Raw genomic sequence first — 16,774 nt, 5'->3', positions numbered from 1 at the left:
GCTCCGCCCTGCGCACCTGTTGCCTAAACTGCTTGCTCGGGAAGCCGAGCGCGACCAGGCCCGGGGCCCCCGAGGTGCCGCCGCTGCAGCTCATTCATCTGGGTGTGGTCCCGGGCCGTCCAGCCTCCGAGCGACGCCACGTTCTCAGTGAGCAGCGCCTTGGCCCGCAGGGAGCCCAGGCTCACGGGTTCCCCACTGGCCAGCGGGTGCGCAGCGGAGGGGACGCAGAGCGCCGAGCTGCGCACGTGGCCAGGGTGTGTCGGGAAGGGGAGAGCCGCGGGCTCGAGAGACCCTCTGTCCTAACAATCCTTTTGCATCTAGGCTCTGCGCGTGGAATAGTATCCAGTGACCTCAGTCATCTGTGGGTTACAAGAGTGCTTTTCGAAAACCCCAATTGCCTGGAATCTTGTTGAAATGCAGACTCTAATTGAGGAGGTCTGGGTGCAGCCTGAGCTTCCTAACAAGTTCCCAGTGATGCTTAGGCCGCTGGGTGACAAAAGCTTAGATAATCTCTTTCAGAGTAAAATGTCATTGCTACAAACCATAACCCTGTCACTACTGAAGCATTAAAAGGGACTCAAGTCTCTGCAAGCCTCCAGGTTAAGTAGTTTCAGAGCACGTCAGGACCAGAGCAGGACAGAAAAGGGCAGGAAATGGATATGGGCTGGTTAGTGGAAAATTTCTGCAGCTCGTCAGCCCTTAAAATAAAAGCTTCAGACTGGATTGAGAATTCTCATCCTCTTGGTAGAAATGAATTCTCATCCTTTTTGTAGAAATGCGTGACCGTTCAAAAACATGTCATCCCTAAGGACAGAGTGGGGATAAGGCCACTCTTGACATGGTCTGTTGGACACTCCGACCAAGAGTCGAGGTCGGGTCTAACAGGAAGCAAACAACAGGTGGTGGCCACCTCAGGCTAGTCCCCTTCTCTGCCTATTTTGGCTTCGGACACCACACAGAGAATCGGACCGCAAACTCCCTCTTCACCCGACAAGTCAAGTCTTTTTAAGGACCCTGGGCAAGTATGTATTGGTTCAGACACTATTCTAAATAAAAGGGCTGGCTTTTCCAAGTAAATTCCTGCCTTCTTTTCCAAGGAGCACCTTCATGTCTAAGAAAACATAAGTAGGAGAGAATGGTTTCCACACACTAAGACCTACTCCAGATGCATTGAAAACTCAGCAAAAGAAGCCAGGGCAAACTGATCCTGGGAAACACATAGGACATTTGGATCAGAATGTTAGCCTTCGAGTTCATCCTCTACAAAGCCATAGAATGCAAACTGCTGAGGCTTCGCACATCCAGCTTAAAGGGAAAAAGGATTCTCTGACCTCATTGCCTCAGAAAAGCTCAATAGGTCACATTTCCGGCTTGGGCCACCAAGCCCTCCTTTGGCTTTTCCTTCCTATGCACAAAATTTCAGAAGTCACTGTGTGGCTGAATTTCCTTCGGTAACAGAAAAAACAGTCATTATTGTTGAATGCAAGGAACTGATCTGACCTAGAGTCAATGATTTCTTCCTGCAAGTGACAAAGCCTGTTTCCTCCAGCTGATAATGAAACCCTGGAAAGGCACTGAACATGCATTTTCAAAAGCAAATCATCCATGGCAAGGATGCAGTCCTGTACCTTTTTCAATCAAAATTTGAAGAATCGTATTTTAAAACAATTTTTTCTATTGTGGTAAAACATATGTAACATAAAATTTACCATTTTAACCATTTTTAAGTGTACAATTCAGTGGCATTATGCACATTAAGAATCATATTTTTAAAATAAATAGTTATAAATGGGTCCCTAGTCTCTCTGAAGAAATATACTCAATAAGGGCAACAAAGAAAGAGCTACAGTTTTCATTCCAGAGAAGGATGGAAAACTGTGATACTTCCATACGAATAATTTAAAGGCCTGGAGCAAGGGGGAAAAAAAATCCTATATCCTTCTTTTCCAGGGAAGGTGAGCTAGAGTATTAAGGAGATCTCTACTCACCTCTCAGCTTCAGGAGAGGTCCCTCAATATTTGCTGGATGTACTGTCTATGTGGCCAGCAGGCCTGTCCTGGGCTCATGCCATTTGCAAGATTCACTGGTAGAGAGTACGTCTTCCTACACATGGAGAAAAGATAGTCTCCCTATCCCACATAAAAGAGTACAGTTTAGGGGAAAACTGTACTAGGCTTTGGGGTCAGAAAGATCTGGCTGGAACACCAGTTCTGCTGCTTCTGGTGTCATTGCAAGTTCCTTAAGCACTTTGCTATAAGATGAGGATTAATATTAGTATCTACTTCACAGGGTGGTCATAAGGGTTAAATTAGATAAGAGGATTAGTCAGGATACAATAGGTTCTGCTGCAGTAACAAATGAACCCCAATATTTCAATGGCTTCACCTGATAAAATTTTACTTCTTGCTCATGTCACAGTCTGAGGGGGGCAGGTGGCTTTCCTCCAAGGGTGATCAAGGATCTGGGCTGCTTCCAAATGGCATCTCTGACATCTTGGAGGTCTTTGCTTCCTGATGAATGTAGGACCCACCCTGGCTCTTTACACCCTTGGCCTCCAAGTAGCTATGTCTTTCCTGGTTACAGTTCTTTGGAAATAAGCATGTATATCAGTCAGAATCTGAGCAAAAAAGAAACAAACAAAAACAGATGGCACACTCTAAGGGCCACTTATTTAATGGGTTATTTACAAAGGTGTAAGCAGGGTTAAAAGAAATCAGAGGGGATGGTGAGACCTCCCAAGATTGCCAACAACTCAGTGCAGGTCCTGGATTTTCAGTAGCTGAAACTCAGGGAGCAGATGTGAGATGGGAGTCTGGAAATAGATAACCTAATCTCTCTCTCCTCTCATGTTTCTGACGCTTGCTGTTGCCTCCCAATGATCAAACTCAACTATACACCAGAAGTCAGTGGAGCCTGGGGGATGCACCCAGACAAGTTCAGCTTCCTGGGGGGCGCCCAGAGCAGGGTGGAAAAGTGGATCTGGACCAGCAGGTGGAGAAGCCCCACCAAAACATGCAGAAGACTTAGCAGTGTTCTGAGTACATAGTGGGCACTGAAAAAAAAATGAGTGAAAGAAGTTAAGAAAATATGAAAAAAATATTTAAATGTAGCTTATGTTTATTGAGGTCCTCACAGTTCACTCTACTTCTGACAAAGAGAAATATACATTTGCTAAGAAGAATTTTTCTCTCCACAGCACAGATTTTTCAACAAGGGCTCAGTGTCCAAAGCTGGGCTGTCCTTTCTCTCTCCTAAAAGATGAGTTTAACGGGAAGAATAGTGTTTTGTTTGCAAAGCGAGAAACATCGATAGCTCCGCCCCGAAGAACTTTATCTGTGCAGCCAGTAATTACAACCTAAGTTGGGTTGAATGGCACAGTTACCCTGATAACTGCTGTTACTGTTTTCACTCTTTCACTTGCCAACAAGATCCTCTGGTCCCTTATCTTGTACTGGGGCCAACCCAACAAGAGCAGGAGAAGTTGAAATTCTGACACTTGAAAGCACAGGACAGTGTGAACAAGCTGGTGAGTTGTGTTGGGCTTTGCTAAGTAATGGGCTGGGTTCAGTGCCAGTAAAGAGCTTTGGAGAGCAGTGCTCGATGTTTATTCATATATAGTTTCTCATTCTGCACGTAAGTGAAATCATCTTTTCCAAGGATCAAATTCATTTCTTGTTGCTTTCCTCCAATTCAGTATTTTGATGTCAGAAACTCAGGGAAGTTTTGAATTTGAAGGAAATTTAGAAGTCGTTTTGCCCAACCTCTTCACACACCATCGATGCCTTGGAGAGACTGGGGTTCAGCCTCTCCCTGAGCCCATTCAGTGATGGGACACTTCCTGGTGCAAGCAGCTCCTGTGCGTGTGCTTTGAGCCAGGTGGGGAGCTCTGGCGGCGTTATCTCCTTTAGTCCCCACAGCCCCCTGAGGCAGCTACTATCATAAGCCCCACTTCCCAAGTCAGGAAACCAGAGCAGAGAAGTAACTTGCCCAAGGACACACAGCTAAACCACACTGAAGCAGGATCTCAAACCCAGGTCTGTTTTTCTCCAAACCCCAAGCTCTTCTCCATTAGGGTCTCCAAGCACCTTTTCGGACACCCCATGCCCACCAGGAACTCTCTGAAATATTCTTACCTGTAGCTCCCATCATTTTAGCTAATCACTGTAAGTTTTACATGATATCAAAAAGTGGGAATGAAAAAAAACTGTTCCTGATCATTTACATTTTGTACCACTTTACTGTTTATGGAGCATGTCAGTAGTTTCACTTGAACCTTTCAACAGTTCTTTGAGATAGTTATCACTATCTCTAGTTTACCTGTTAGAAAGTTGAGTTTCACAGCCATAAAAAGGAATGAAATAATGTCATTCGCAGCAACATGGATGGACCTAGAGATTGTCATACTGAGTGAAGTAAGTCAGACACAGAAAGACGAATATGATACCCCTTTTATGTGGAGTCTAAAAAAATTGGTACAAATGAACTTATTTACAAAACAGATATAGAGTCACAGATGTAGAACACAAACTTATGGTTACCAGGGCAGTGGGGGGAGGGATAAACTGGAAGATTGGGATTGATATATACACACTACTATACATAAAATAGATAGCTAATAAGGACCTACTATATAACACAGGGAACTGTTCTCAATACTCTGTAATGACCTATATGGGAAAAGAATCCAAGAAAAGAGTAGATATACGTATAACTGATTCACTTTGCTGTACATCTGAAACTAACACAACATTGTAAATCAACTATACTCCAATTAAAAAAAAAAAGAGGGGACTCTCCTGGTGGTCCACTGGTTAAGATTTCACCTTCCAATGCAGGGGGTGTGGGTTCGATCCCTGGTCAGGGAGCTAAGATCGCACATGTCTCGCGGCCAAAAAACCAAAACGTAAAACAGAAGCAATATAGTAACAAATTCAATAAAGACTTAAAAAAAAAAAAAAGCAAGTTGAGTTTCAGAGAGTGGGCACATGGTCATATGTGTAAGAGGGCGGCAGAGCCAGGAGCAGAGCCCAGTTCCTTTAGATTTTGGTCCTATGCTCTTTTCACTACTCCATGCTATTGACAGCAAAAGGTGAAACAAGGAGGTATCACTTTTGTCCTGGGTTCCACATAACTTCCTGTCTTGTACTGGTGCACCGTGGCTTCCTGAACTGTTGCATTTAGGAGGTTCAGTCTTTCTAATAAATCTGCCTCACATCTGCTCCTTAGATCTGAATCCCAATGAGAAATTCTGTCTCCATCAACTTTACTACCTGACCTCGACCCAAACTAGTATCTGCCCTGGTTTATCAACCGTGTTTGTGGGACTGTATCTTAGGGACAGTGGGGCAGATTAGACAGAAAGCAATCTAGAGCCACAGCAGTACAATGATGCTTCTATTTGGTCCACAGGATGCCAAACAGCTGCTTCTAAATATCCAGATGTTTGGCATCATGTAGAACTAAACTTTGATTCATTGGCCAAATATTCCATTGTCATCTAATTAATCAACATATGCTTGAATGTTTTGTTATCTCACAGACTGTATATTTGCTTAGAAGTGACTAGATTTTAATATTTCAGCTTCCAAAAAGTATCTCTCAACAAAAGCCCCCCCCCCACTATTTTCCAATGCATAAGTCTTCTTTTCTTGTTGCTCGCCAATCTGACAAAGGGAGAAAAGTCCCACACATTTTACAAACTATTTAATCGGCTAAATGCATCTGCATCAAAGGCCAGTGTGTTCTTCTGTTGAGAAAAAAGCAAATCTTGGTTTTCCCTAGCGTGATGAAGCCCAAACCCATGTAAGCAAGACACGTTAAACATTCCTTACTCTGTCTTTGAGTTCATTTAATTTATTTTTTTATTTAGGTATAATTGACATATTACATGATATTAGTTTCAAGTGTACAATGTGATGATTTGATATTTATACATATTATAAAATGATCACCACAATAGGTCTAGTGACCATCTGTCCCCACAGAGAGTTACAAGACTTTTTTTTCTTGTGATGAGAACTTTTAAGATTTGCTCTCCCAATAAACATGTTAAAAAAAAAAAGATTTGCTCTCTTAGCAACTTTCAAACATCTTTGGTTTTATATCCTGTACTTTACATAAACTGTTTAGTGAAAATTATTTCACTGTTTTTCCTAATTGTTTTTCTCTTGCATGGCTACCTGGAGACACATTTTCCAGGAAATTTGCCATGACGACCGGAAGTGGTCCAGTGAACAAGATTTCTAAGCTTTCTCTCCAGAAGTAGCTTTCTCCTCCTTGAGATCCTTAGATACACCTTAAATGTCTTTACTCCCTTTTGGACCCATTAACCTACTGCTACTCAAATTACTCATAGTATCTACTTTGTATTAAGCTATCACTACAGGTGTCAGACTCTGTACTAAGTGCTTTCAAGACAGGACTCATTTAATTCTCTCAAGAAGCCCTTTTGGTATATTCCATGAAGAGCACCAGTTTGCGAATGAGGAAACTGCAGCTTAGAGTGGATCATCCATTTGTTCAAGGTCACACAGCTACTGGGTCTCGGAGCGGGGACTCTGAACCCCAGCCTAGTTGCCTCCAGAGCCCACGTGCTTAACCCCTTACTCCTCTGCTTTCAAAGTAATAGTCCTCAAACACGGAATGGAATCCACCTGCCCAGAGTGAAGCCCAGCACAGGATGGTCCTTCCCTGACTTTAGGCCTCCTGTTCTCCTCTTCCCCTGAGGACTCCTGTTCCTCCCACATCCTAAGGTTCAACCCCACAGACCGTAAGTCGTTCCCCAAACACCATACCTTTTTCTCCTCCCTTCATTCGCACACTCCGCTCTCCCCACATGGAGCATTGCACATGCCCAGACTCAGTGTCTCCGTGCCCAGCACCTTCCATGGGAAAATCCCCACTCGTCCAGCAGGGATCACTCAAAGGTTAACGCCTCCCCAAAGTCCACCTGACCCCATGCTGGACCCCTCTTCTCCCATCATACCTTCCTTGGTTACGGTACCTAACACCTTTATCGTCCTTAGTGTGCCGGTCACGTGTTTTGAAATAATTCGTTTGCCTGTCCAGCTCTCTCATCAGCCCGGGAGCTTCTTGAGGAAGGGGCTGATCTCATTTCTGTGTCTCCAGGGCCTGGCACAATAGGTTCTCAATTGGTGTTTATTGAGTAAAAGATGAACTAAATATGCACAGGTGGTGATGATGTGTGAGTGATTACTAACATTTATTTAACACCTCCATGGAATTCAAACTGCTCAAAATTTGTGTTTCTATAGATTTCATTAGGACAGGACTCAATTTTTGTCTTCAAAATCCTCCGGGCAGAGAGTTTCTGCTTTTGCTTTCTGTACGACTGTGAAATTAACTTTTAATGAGAGAGAGAGGGAGGGAAGGAGAGAGAGAGGGAGATAGAGAGAGAGAGGAAGGGGAGAGAGAGAGGAAGGGGAGAGAGAGAGGAAGCGGAGAGAGAGAGGAAGGGGAGAGAGAGAGAGAGAGCTCTTTTTCTCTGCATCTCAATCCCAAAGTCTCAAGGAAGATTCGATTAACTCAATTCTGACACTAGAACCATCACCACCAATAACCACATTATGCTAACACGACTGTTCCCATAATAACCATGTCGTTGGGAGGAAGAGGCAATTCCATTAAGTGAGAATGGGGGTGGGATGCTGAGCAAAGAAAACAACAGATGTCTGCGATAGTCCGCTGACATCAGGGCTGAAAAACAATCTCTTACAGGGTTAGCAAAACCTTGTTTAGGAAATCATCCCTCTCACTGTTTTGGAGATTTTAATAAGGGCCTCTTAAAGACCAAAAGGTCACCCAAACTCAGAGAAATGCCTTTCTAATAGAGGCATTACAGGCCTGATGGATGGGATATTTAGGGGCCTAAAAGCCTTCTCAGAGTCTTCAAATGTAGGGAGTTGTGAGGTCCTTTCATAAAGCCAGAGACCTCTGCTTATTGACATGGATACTTGTGTCACCGGTAGAAGTTATTGGGCAGGTAAGTTCTAAAAGTAAAAATCTGCCAGCACCAACATCTGCAAAGCAAATGGTATCTAGAAGCCTGGAAGCACTGGGCCCAAGTCATCATCCAGTGAAACAGGTTCTGTATTGGAGAATGGATTACTTCATCTCTCAGGGTTTCTCTTTCCTCATCTGTGAAAAAGAAATAGATAACAAAGCCATCTTCACTGAGTTCCAGGAGGATCAAGTGAAACAAAGTGTAGAAAGCCTAGATATACAAATGTTATTTACTTGTGTTATTTTAGGGAGAAACAGAAAATAATGGAAGTACTCATTTAGAAGAGAATGGTAAATAAGGTTGTGTAACTACTCATATTTTGACATTAAATTTTTCTCAATAATTAAAATGGAAACAACAAAAAACTATGGGGAAATGACGGTGGTACAGGTTAAATGTACCATGAAGATGATTAATGTTATATTTTTCTATAATTTTATAAACAACATGAATACATATGAAAAAGAACTAGAAAGGGAGTTCAAAGAAAAACTATTTGGAGGCATCCCTGGTGGCGCAGTGGTTAAGAATCCACCTCCCAATGCAGGGGACATGGGTTCGAGCCCTGGTCCGGGAAGATCCCACATGCCATGGAGCAACTAAGCCCATGCATCACAACTACTGAGCCTGTGCTCTAGAGCCCACGAGCCACAACTATTAAGCCCTCACTCTAGAGTCTGCGAGCCACAACTACTGAGCCTGTGTGCCACAACTACTGAAGCCCACGCGTCTACAGCCCGTGCTCCACAATGAGAGAAGCCACCACAATGAGAAGCCTGCGCACCGCAACAAAGAGTAGCCCCTGTTTGCTGCAACTAGAGAAAGCCCACGCACTGCAATGAAGACCCAACACAGACAAATAAATAAATAAATAAATTTATAAAGAAAAAAAAGGAAATACAGCATCTTAAGCAGAGGTGGGAGCATGGAGGTAGTGCACACGTGGGCAAGTTGGCACAATTCCCAATTTTTTTCCCTACCCACAATCCATTTGTCCTTCTTCTGGTATGTGCACTCAGTCTTCCTCTGGTAGGGCTCCCCCCCTCCTATGTCAACATGTTCCAGGGGCAGATGCACCAGAGCAGATTGAAGGTTGAAGTCAATCAGTATATCTGTCAAGACACGTGAAGTCCCTGAGATCTTACCCTACTTGCAAGAAAGCAAGTTAGTCTGCTACCATTTTATGGATGCTGGGAGAGAACATAAGACTCCTCGACAAACTCACACACACACAGACACACACACACGGTATTACAGCAAAAGCAGCAGCCGGAGTGTCAGCAATTTGCACTGTTCCCCAAGCTCCAATCCCCAGGGTGACAATAAGGGCCAGATGACACCTGCATACATAGTGGGTGGCGTTGCAGCAGAGGAATTCAGAGCGGAGGGACCTGTAGACTGTGAGCAAGCAGAGAACACTGTGACCAGCAACGAGTCAGTCTTCCCTCCCCAGCTCCCACCCTGAAAGCTGTGGTCAAACTCTAGCACCTTCACCTACTTGGTTGCCTATGTGACCAGGTACAGAGCTGCTTGGGAGAAGGACAGGCCATGCACACCCAGCAAGTATGTGCAAGATGCTCAGGGCCATGATTCTCCTGACAGTATCATATTTTCTTGGCCATATACAGGGAAGTGCATGTGATCCAACCAGAACTACTGAGATGAAATGAAACCTTTGAAGCTTTTGCTTCAGAGGACAGGCATCTTACTTCCCGCCCCACCTCTGCCTCAGAGGAGAATCTAGAAGAGCCGTCTTGTGACCAGTAAAGTCTGTATGAGAATGGAGTCCACTCAAAGAAAGAAGAACTGATAAATGGAGAGATCAGGAAAATTGACTCTGGTGTCATCATTTGATCCATAGTATAAAGCCAGGCTTAAAACCAAGCCGTCTACCTCCAGAGTTTCCATTTATGGAAGGCAGTTTAGGTACAGTTTTCTGCCACTTGCCATCAACAGAGTCCTAACAGACACAAATATCAATGTAAACCTGTATTAGTCAGGGTTCTCCAGAGAAACAGAACCAATAGAATATATAGAGAGATCTAGCTCTCTCTCAGTAGATAGATAGATGATAGATAAATCTAGAGGGGGAGAGAGAAAGCGAGAGTGATAGAATGATAGAGAAGAGAGAAAGAGAAAATGATAGAGAAGAGAGACTTATTATAAGGAATTGACTCATGTGATTATGGAGGCTGACAAGTCCCAAGATCTGCAGTTGGCAAGCTGGAGACACAGCGGCACTGATGGGGTAGTTCTAGTCTGAAGGCCAGGAAGCTTACGACCCAGAAAGAGCCAATGTTTCACTTTGAGTCTGAAAGCAGGGAAAAAAATCAATGTCCCAGCTCAAAGTTGTCCGGCAGGAAGAATTCTCTCTTACTCACAGGAAGGTAGGGCTTTTGGTCCTCTTCAGGCCTTCAGCTGATTGGATGGGGCCCACACACTTCAGGGAGGGCAATCTGTTTTACTCAGTCCACCAATTCAGATGTTAATCTCACCAGAAACATCCTCACAGATGCACCCAGAATAATGTTTGACCAAATGTCCAGGCACCCTTTGGCCCCATCAAGTTGACATGTAAAATTAACCACCACAACACTTTGTTAAATTGCATTTATCAAATGTTATGAATGTGCCTAAGTCTTCCTTTGGTGAACTTATGAAAGTCCCTAAGTGATTCAACTTCACAATTTTTATTCTTCCAGACTCTTGAAAAAATGGAGCTGTTTAATGAATCATTTGTTGATTCATTTCATCCAAGGTTTTGCAGGAGTTTAAGAACCTAGAACTCTATTTTCACAGTTGTGTTGTTCCCGAGACTAAATTAAATCTGCTGGGTCAAACCATTCCCTCTGTTATAAGAGCTATTCCCCTATACGCATCTCTCCTCTTCCTGAAATAGAAATAGGACCAAAAAAAGAGGGGGGAGAGAGAATTTTTCAAGATAAAGAACGGTTTGGATTTTCTTATGCTATTTTAAGTTCACAATCCTGTCCATTTGATATTCATTTTACATGCCTGGCTTTCATCACAATGATTATCATTTAATTACATTTTAGCTGAAACAGCCATATAACATTTCGGTGAGATTGAGGAAAGACTGAGCCTCACTTCCAGGCTTTTCTGCAGCCTTATGTTATATCTCTGTGTTAACTTTAGAGGCTGCCTTTTATAACACAGGGGCTACGATGTAGATAATTAGTCTTCTGATGATGTCAGGTACATTAAAAATTGGCTTGGTTTCATTTCCGTTCCACACAAAGTTTTCATTCATGGTTCATCCAAGGGTTTTTCCCCATTAGAAGCTTCTTCTCATGGAGCCCACAGTTCATCGGCCATGGGACCAATCAGCCCAGAAGGAAAGAAATGAATGAATGAAACCTAATTCACAATAGAGTGGGATTTCTTTTCATTCTTGTCCAGCGCATTCCCTCTACCTTGGCTATAAAGTGCAAACTCCTGGATGCTCCAGGAGATGCTCAGGAACTTGCCCAGCCCTTCAGTCCTCTTGGAGAGGAGCTGAGAGGAAACGTTCCCTCTTGCTGGCTCCTGACCATGGCAGAGAGGCCACAGGAATGGTGAGAAGAGGACTCACCATGCTGCCTCTTACCTGCCAGCAAACAGACAAGGTCTCCTTCCCACCTCCTCCTCTCCCTCAGTCAGCTCAGCAGAGAGGTTTCCCACCCTGCTCCCCACCATTCAGCCTGTGTCTGTCAACATTGGTCAGGGAGAATAATAGGAAGCTCTAGTTCAGGCTTGGGACAAGCCACGGTCTCTAGGCACCAGCTGTACTTGCAATAGAGCTCATGTATTACAACGAAGTTTGGCTTCTTGTTTCTTTTTTGAATCGGTTCAGAATCTGGAGGAGAGACTAGCTAACAGGTATGATCAGCTCCTTTCAAACCCCAAACATACACCAAGGACCTGGGAGAACTGGCAGAGCTAAGTAGGTTACTGTAATAACTTGATACCAAGTTCCTAAGGCGGAGAGGAGATAAGATGGCAGAGTAGAAGGACGTGAGCTCACCTCTTATTACAGAAACACCAAAATCACAACTAACTGCTGAACAACCATCGACAAAACAAACAAACAAAACAATGCTGGAACCTACCAAGTTCCTAAGAAAACATTCTCAGAAGACTAAAGGCACTCAGAACGTGGGGACCCTTTTTCTCTTCCATTCTTTTCCACATCCCATCAAACATATAAGGGAGTTGTGAGATATTATACACAGTATAAAGGGCAGTATTTAGTCACAAGCTAGACCTTTGAGTTCCCCTTTAGCTCCAGCTTTTGAAGTGCAACCTAAATGATTAAACAAAAACTGCAGTTCATGTTTGCAAAGTAAATGACTATCAGACTTATGAATCTGATGATCTCTATTAAAAAAACTAAAAGCAATGTATTGAGAGATAAAAGAAGACTTGAGTAAATGAGAAACAGCATGTTCCTGGAGAGGAACACTAAATTTTTATAAGCATGCTAATTGTTCTCCAATTAACTTACTGTTTTAATGCAGTTCAAATCAAAATGTCAGAAATAGTTTGGAAATTTCACAAAATGATTTTATTTTTTCCCCTCATTTTTTTATTATGCAAACTTTAAAAATAACCATAAAAAATTGGAAAAAATAGTATTAAGAACACTAATATACCCACCACTTAGATTCAATAATTATTAATACTTACCTATTCAAGTATACTTTTATGTTTGTATGTATATATACATATATATACACTATAAATATATTTATATACACATACTATATATAAATAATTATTTATACTGTGTTTTTGTATTGTTAAATCTATGAAACCAAGTTCACCCTAAATACTTTGATATGCATCTCCTCAAAATAAAATTTCCTATATGATCACAATAACTTGATCGTGTCAAGAATAGTGACAATTATGTCTTCATACCCATCTATATTTAAACTTTGTGATTGTCCTGAGATTGTCATTACTGCTTTTTTCCTTCAAATCATAATCTAATCAGGGGTCACATTTTGTTATTCTGTCTCTTGAGGCTCTTTTATTGTAGGAAACAGTCCCTCCGCTTTATTTTTCATGTCTTTGGTTTTTTTGAAAATAATTTCGAGGGAATTTGAAAATGATTTTGATCTTTTGAAAACATCAGGCCAATCCTTTTGGCCTGGATGGGCCTGATTATCCCTTCATGGTGTACTTTACCTTGCTCTTCTAGTCTCTGTATCTCCTAAAAAGGCTTGATTCGGTTCAGAGTCAAGATTTTTAACAAGAGCGCTACCTAGGACACATTATGTGTTCCATATGGCATCACACGCGGAGGCATATAGGTTCAGGTAGTCCTATAGTTCGTTAGATGGATAAGACGGTGACCACCAGGACCCTCCATTGTAAAGGTTCGGGGGTTTTCCCTTTAAAATCAAAATCAGCGAATACTCTGGGAAGAGGGGGGGAAATTATTTTCAAGTATATTTGGAAGAACTAGTGGATAAAGATATCAAATAAAATTTAGAAGAAGAATAATTGAGTGACTATTCCAATCAGATATCAAAATGTATTCTTAATAATGTGAGAGTAGAGCAAAGATTAGCCCCCTAATGGGATTAGTAGCCTACATATAGCCTCTGTCACGTGGTTTTGGTGAGAGGACATCCACCAATGGGCTGGCACTTACCTTTAACAGTCAGGTAACTGGATAACATGCCATAGGAGCTTTGGGCTTTAGGTCTTCTTGGTCACCTTTGGGAAGTCACATGAGCGTGCACACACACACACACACACACAACTGGCACGGCTATCTCCAAAGAAAGCTATGACTATATCTCAGACAGTGCATTTATCAACTCTATCCCAAGGTTTAGGATTATGTTAGGACAAAGTCCTTTTCGACAGAAACCGATTCAACAGACATACAGTATTAGAAAAGGATAGATGATGTTTGCAGATGAGAAAAAGGAAGCAAAACAAAAAATCAGGCGGACAAACAGTAAGTCAGGATGTAGGAGGGTTTCCCCTCCTATCCTGGAAGACAGTCTTCCAATTCAGGATTGTGTGTCAGCTCCAGCCTTGAAGCTAGGGAAAAAAATACCCAGACGATGGCCTGAGGGAGGGTCGTGAGAGAGAGTGAAGGAGAGAATACAGCGCAGCCCTAGGGAAACCGGGGGCGGGGGTGAGAGCTGGACCAGAAGAGCACACAGGGCCTGAGACAAAGGTGGGGGGACCTCGGGAGAACGCGGTATGTGGTGACATCCTATATCTCCTGACTCTGCGCCTCTGTGTGTCTCTCTGTTTTTCTCTATATGCAGACCTAACAGAAAAAAATAATTACTACCTATATTCCTCCCACCCCACCCCCGAAACGGTGCTGGGCTCTTCAAAAAGAGATGGTGTTCCTGCAAAGACCTTTGTACTGCCGCGTCCCTTGACGGGTCTCTGTGAGCAGGTTGGAGAGCAGGGACCGATGGAGGGTAATCTGCTTTGTCTGAAGGAGCCACACAAATGATGGCGTGTATGATGCGAAGATACCACTGACCTTGCACTGGCTGTCTGGGAAACATAAGAATGTGCCAAATAACTGTCAACCGAAAAATTACTCACAACCTAAAAGTTGAGAGTTATGTTTTATTTGGTGGGAATTTTTAGGACTTCAAGCCAGGGAGGCAGCATCTCAAGTAACCCTTAGAGAACTGCTCCCAGGAGGCGAAGGGGGGAGCTAGGATACACAGGAGTTTTGCAACAAAGGGCAGGTAGTAGGAACAAAAGATTACCGTTAATTAAAGAAAACTAGAAATCTCAAGGAATGTAGCACTTTTCTACGTATGGGAAGATGCAAGAGTCTGGGGTCACTGAAATTATTCCTTAGATATGCACCTCAGCTATCTGGGGCCAGTATCCTGTATTTTCACATCCTGAGTTTCCTCAGGGCTCACCGTGGGGAGTGGTGGCAGTCTGATGGCTGCTAGATGGCAGGTATTCTTTCCTTCCTGGGTTCCCTCAGGGCTCACCAGCTTAACATAGGCTGTGGCTGCAATCGCTGATGACTGTGACATCTTTTGTTTACTGATATGGCAGGCAATATTCCATTTATCAAACCACTCCAGCCTTAAACGGGGCTGTCTGGGTGAGTTACTCTGGGGTCCTCCTCTTTCTAGAGCTGCTCTCCTTGGACCAAGAGTTGATTCAATTGGCTTGACTTACATGGTGGGTTATTTTCTGCTATTCTAACCAAAAAGAGTCTCCCCTCACTGATGTTTAGGAATGAAGAGGGCACTTCGACTACCACCATGCTGGCATGGGTCGTCGTGTAAAGGTCTCCCATTGTCCCGCTGACAGTATTGTCCTTTGTCACCTTCCCTTCCTCCTTCCTGAAGTCAGCACAGGCAGTGTGAAAGGGACAGTTCAGGCAGTCAGACAGACTCAAACACATGCGCTAAACCAGCTGTCCTTAGGGGAAAAGCATGGTCCAGACCATTATACTCTTAGATACTCTAGTTCAGATAATCAAATTGCCCCGGAAATGGTCACCTCTCCCTTTTCATTTTGTTTCTTGGAAGTCACAGCTCTGACTTTATTCTTTATTCTTTCTTGGTGATGGCAACCTCTAAGAACAGGCATCCAAATTAAAGAGGGCGCTGTTCACTTATGTCAGTGGAGGTACAAGAGTCTCATCTCCAGTGATTGCCCAATAGGTCTTGAATGCTACAGGAAGGGTTAAGCAAATTATGTAACATGATTCCATCAGCTGAGTGCCTTGCTTTCATCATCCTGCAGTTAAATCTTTGCAGTGTGCATTGCGAGCCCAGACTACAAGCTGGCGTAAAAAGCTTCCACTCTTGTGTATAGTGTTTTTCCACAGTTGAAAAAAGTTCCTTTAAGGCACACACATTCCTTTAATAGCCATAGGCTATTGACAGGCTAAGACTGTGCTTAAAGCATAAAATCTGAATAATAGAAATAGTTATGCTAATAACAACGGCTAACAGTCCTGAGGGCTTACAACTCAGTAGGTACCAGGAATGATATAAAAGCAGTCAACAAACAGAGTGGCAGGGCACTGACCAATCAGAACTGACATGGGTCTTAACCCTGCAATAGGATAGCTGAGGTCTGTTGCCATGAGGGGCACTGACCTTGTAGTTGCTGGCTCCTGAGGAGGTGAGACAGGCTGGGACCTGGGACCCTTTACTGCAGTGCTGCAGTGCTTGTACCTGGACACACCTCTCTTCAAGCAACACAATTCAAAGAAACTATATGGGACTAAAAATAACTGCATGCAAGCGCAGTTGGGGCAAATTCTGGACAAAAGATTCAAAGAGACCAAAAAAACCCAGCTGCCACTTTTGAAGATCCTGAAGCAAAAGCAGGGTACTGCGCATGCCCCCTGCACACAACACCACCTAAGTCACCCCTCCGGCCAACCCCTGGACACACCCCTACCCTCACCCCATATAAGGAACAAGCTCACCTCTCCCCGCTCGGTGGGGGGGGGAGCGAGCAAGCAAGGGAACTTGTTATTTGTTCTCGCTCCCCCCTGCTGCAGCAGGGGCCCCAGTAGAGCCTTGCCTGAAATTCTTGTCTGGCCTCTGATCAATTTCTATTGATTAAGGAGGCCAAGAACCCTGGTCCACAACAGAAGCGTGAGGAATCTAGGGGGAAGGTGTCTGTGTCTGGGGACACGTGCTCGGGGAAGCTATTTACTAACTGGTAAGGAAGGGATCCACATCTGAATAATGTGTACAGATGTACCAGGTACACCGGCTGAATATC

The 16,774-nt window shown here is 43.5% G+C and overlaps 1 protein-coding gene across 5 annotated transcripts in view; it reads right to left on the bottom strand.

The window, feature by feature from the left end:
• The window catches only part of LOC309615675 (uncharacterized protein), a gene marked incomplete at its 5' end in the record, with an annotated part of 60,796 nt that overhangs the window by 39,514 nt on the left and 4,508 nt on the right, over window positions 1-16,774 (bottom strand). For 3 of the 5 annotated variants that reach the window (XR_014236956.1, XM_082365739.1, XM_082365738.1), the window contains one exon: window positions 1,989-8,517. The exons of 1 other annotated variant lie outside the window; for it this stretch is intronic. Of the gene's footprint in view, window positions 1-1,988; window positions 8,518-16,774 lie in introns of those variants that run through there. One more of the 5 variants, XR_014236957.1, reaches the window with a different exon arrangement.

Source organism: Balaenoptera borealis, assembly GCF_965194805.1.
Source record: "Balaenoptera borealis genome assembly, chromosome: 18".
NCBI lineage: Eukaryota > Metazoa > Chordata > Mammalia > Artiodactyla > Balaenopteridae > Balaenoptera > Balaenoptera borealis.
This window is presented reverse-complemented; position numbering and strand designations above follow the sequence as displayed.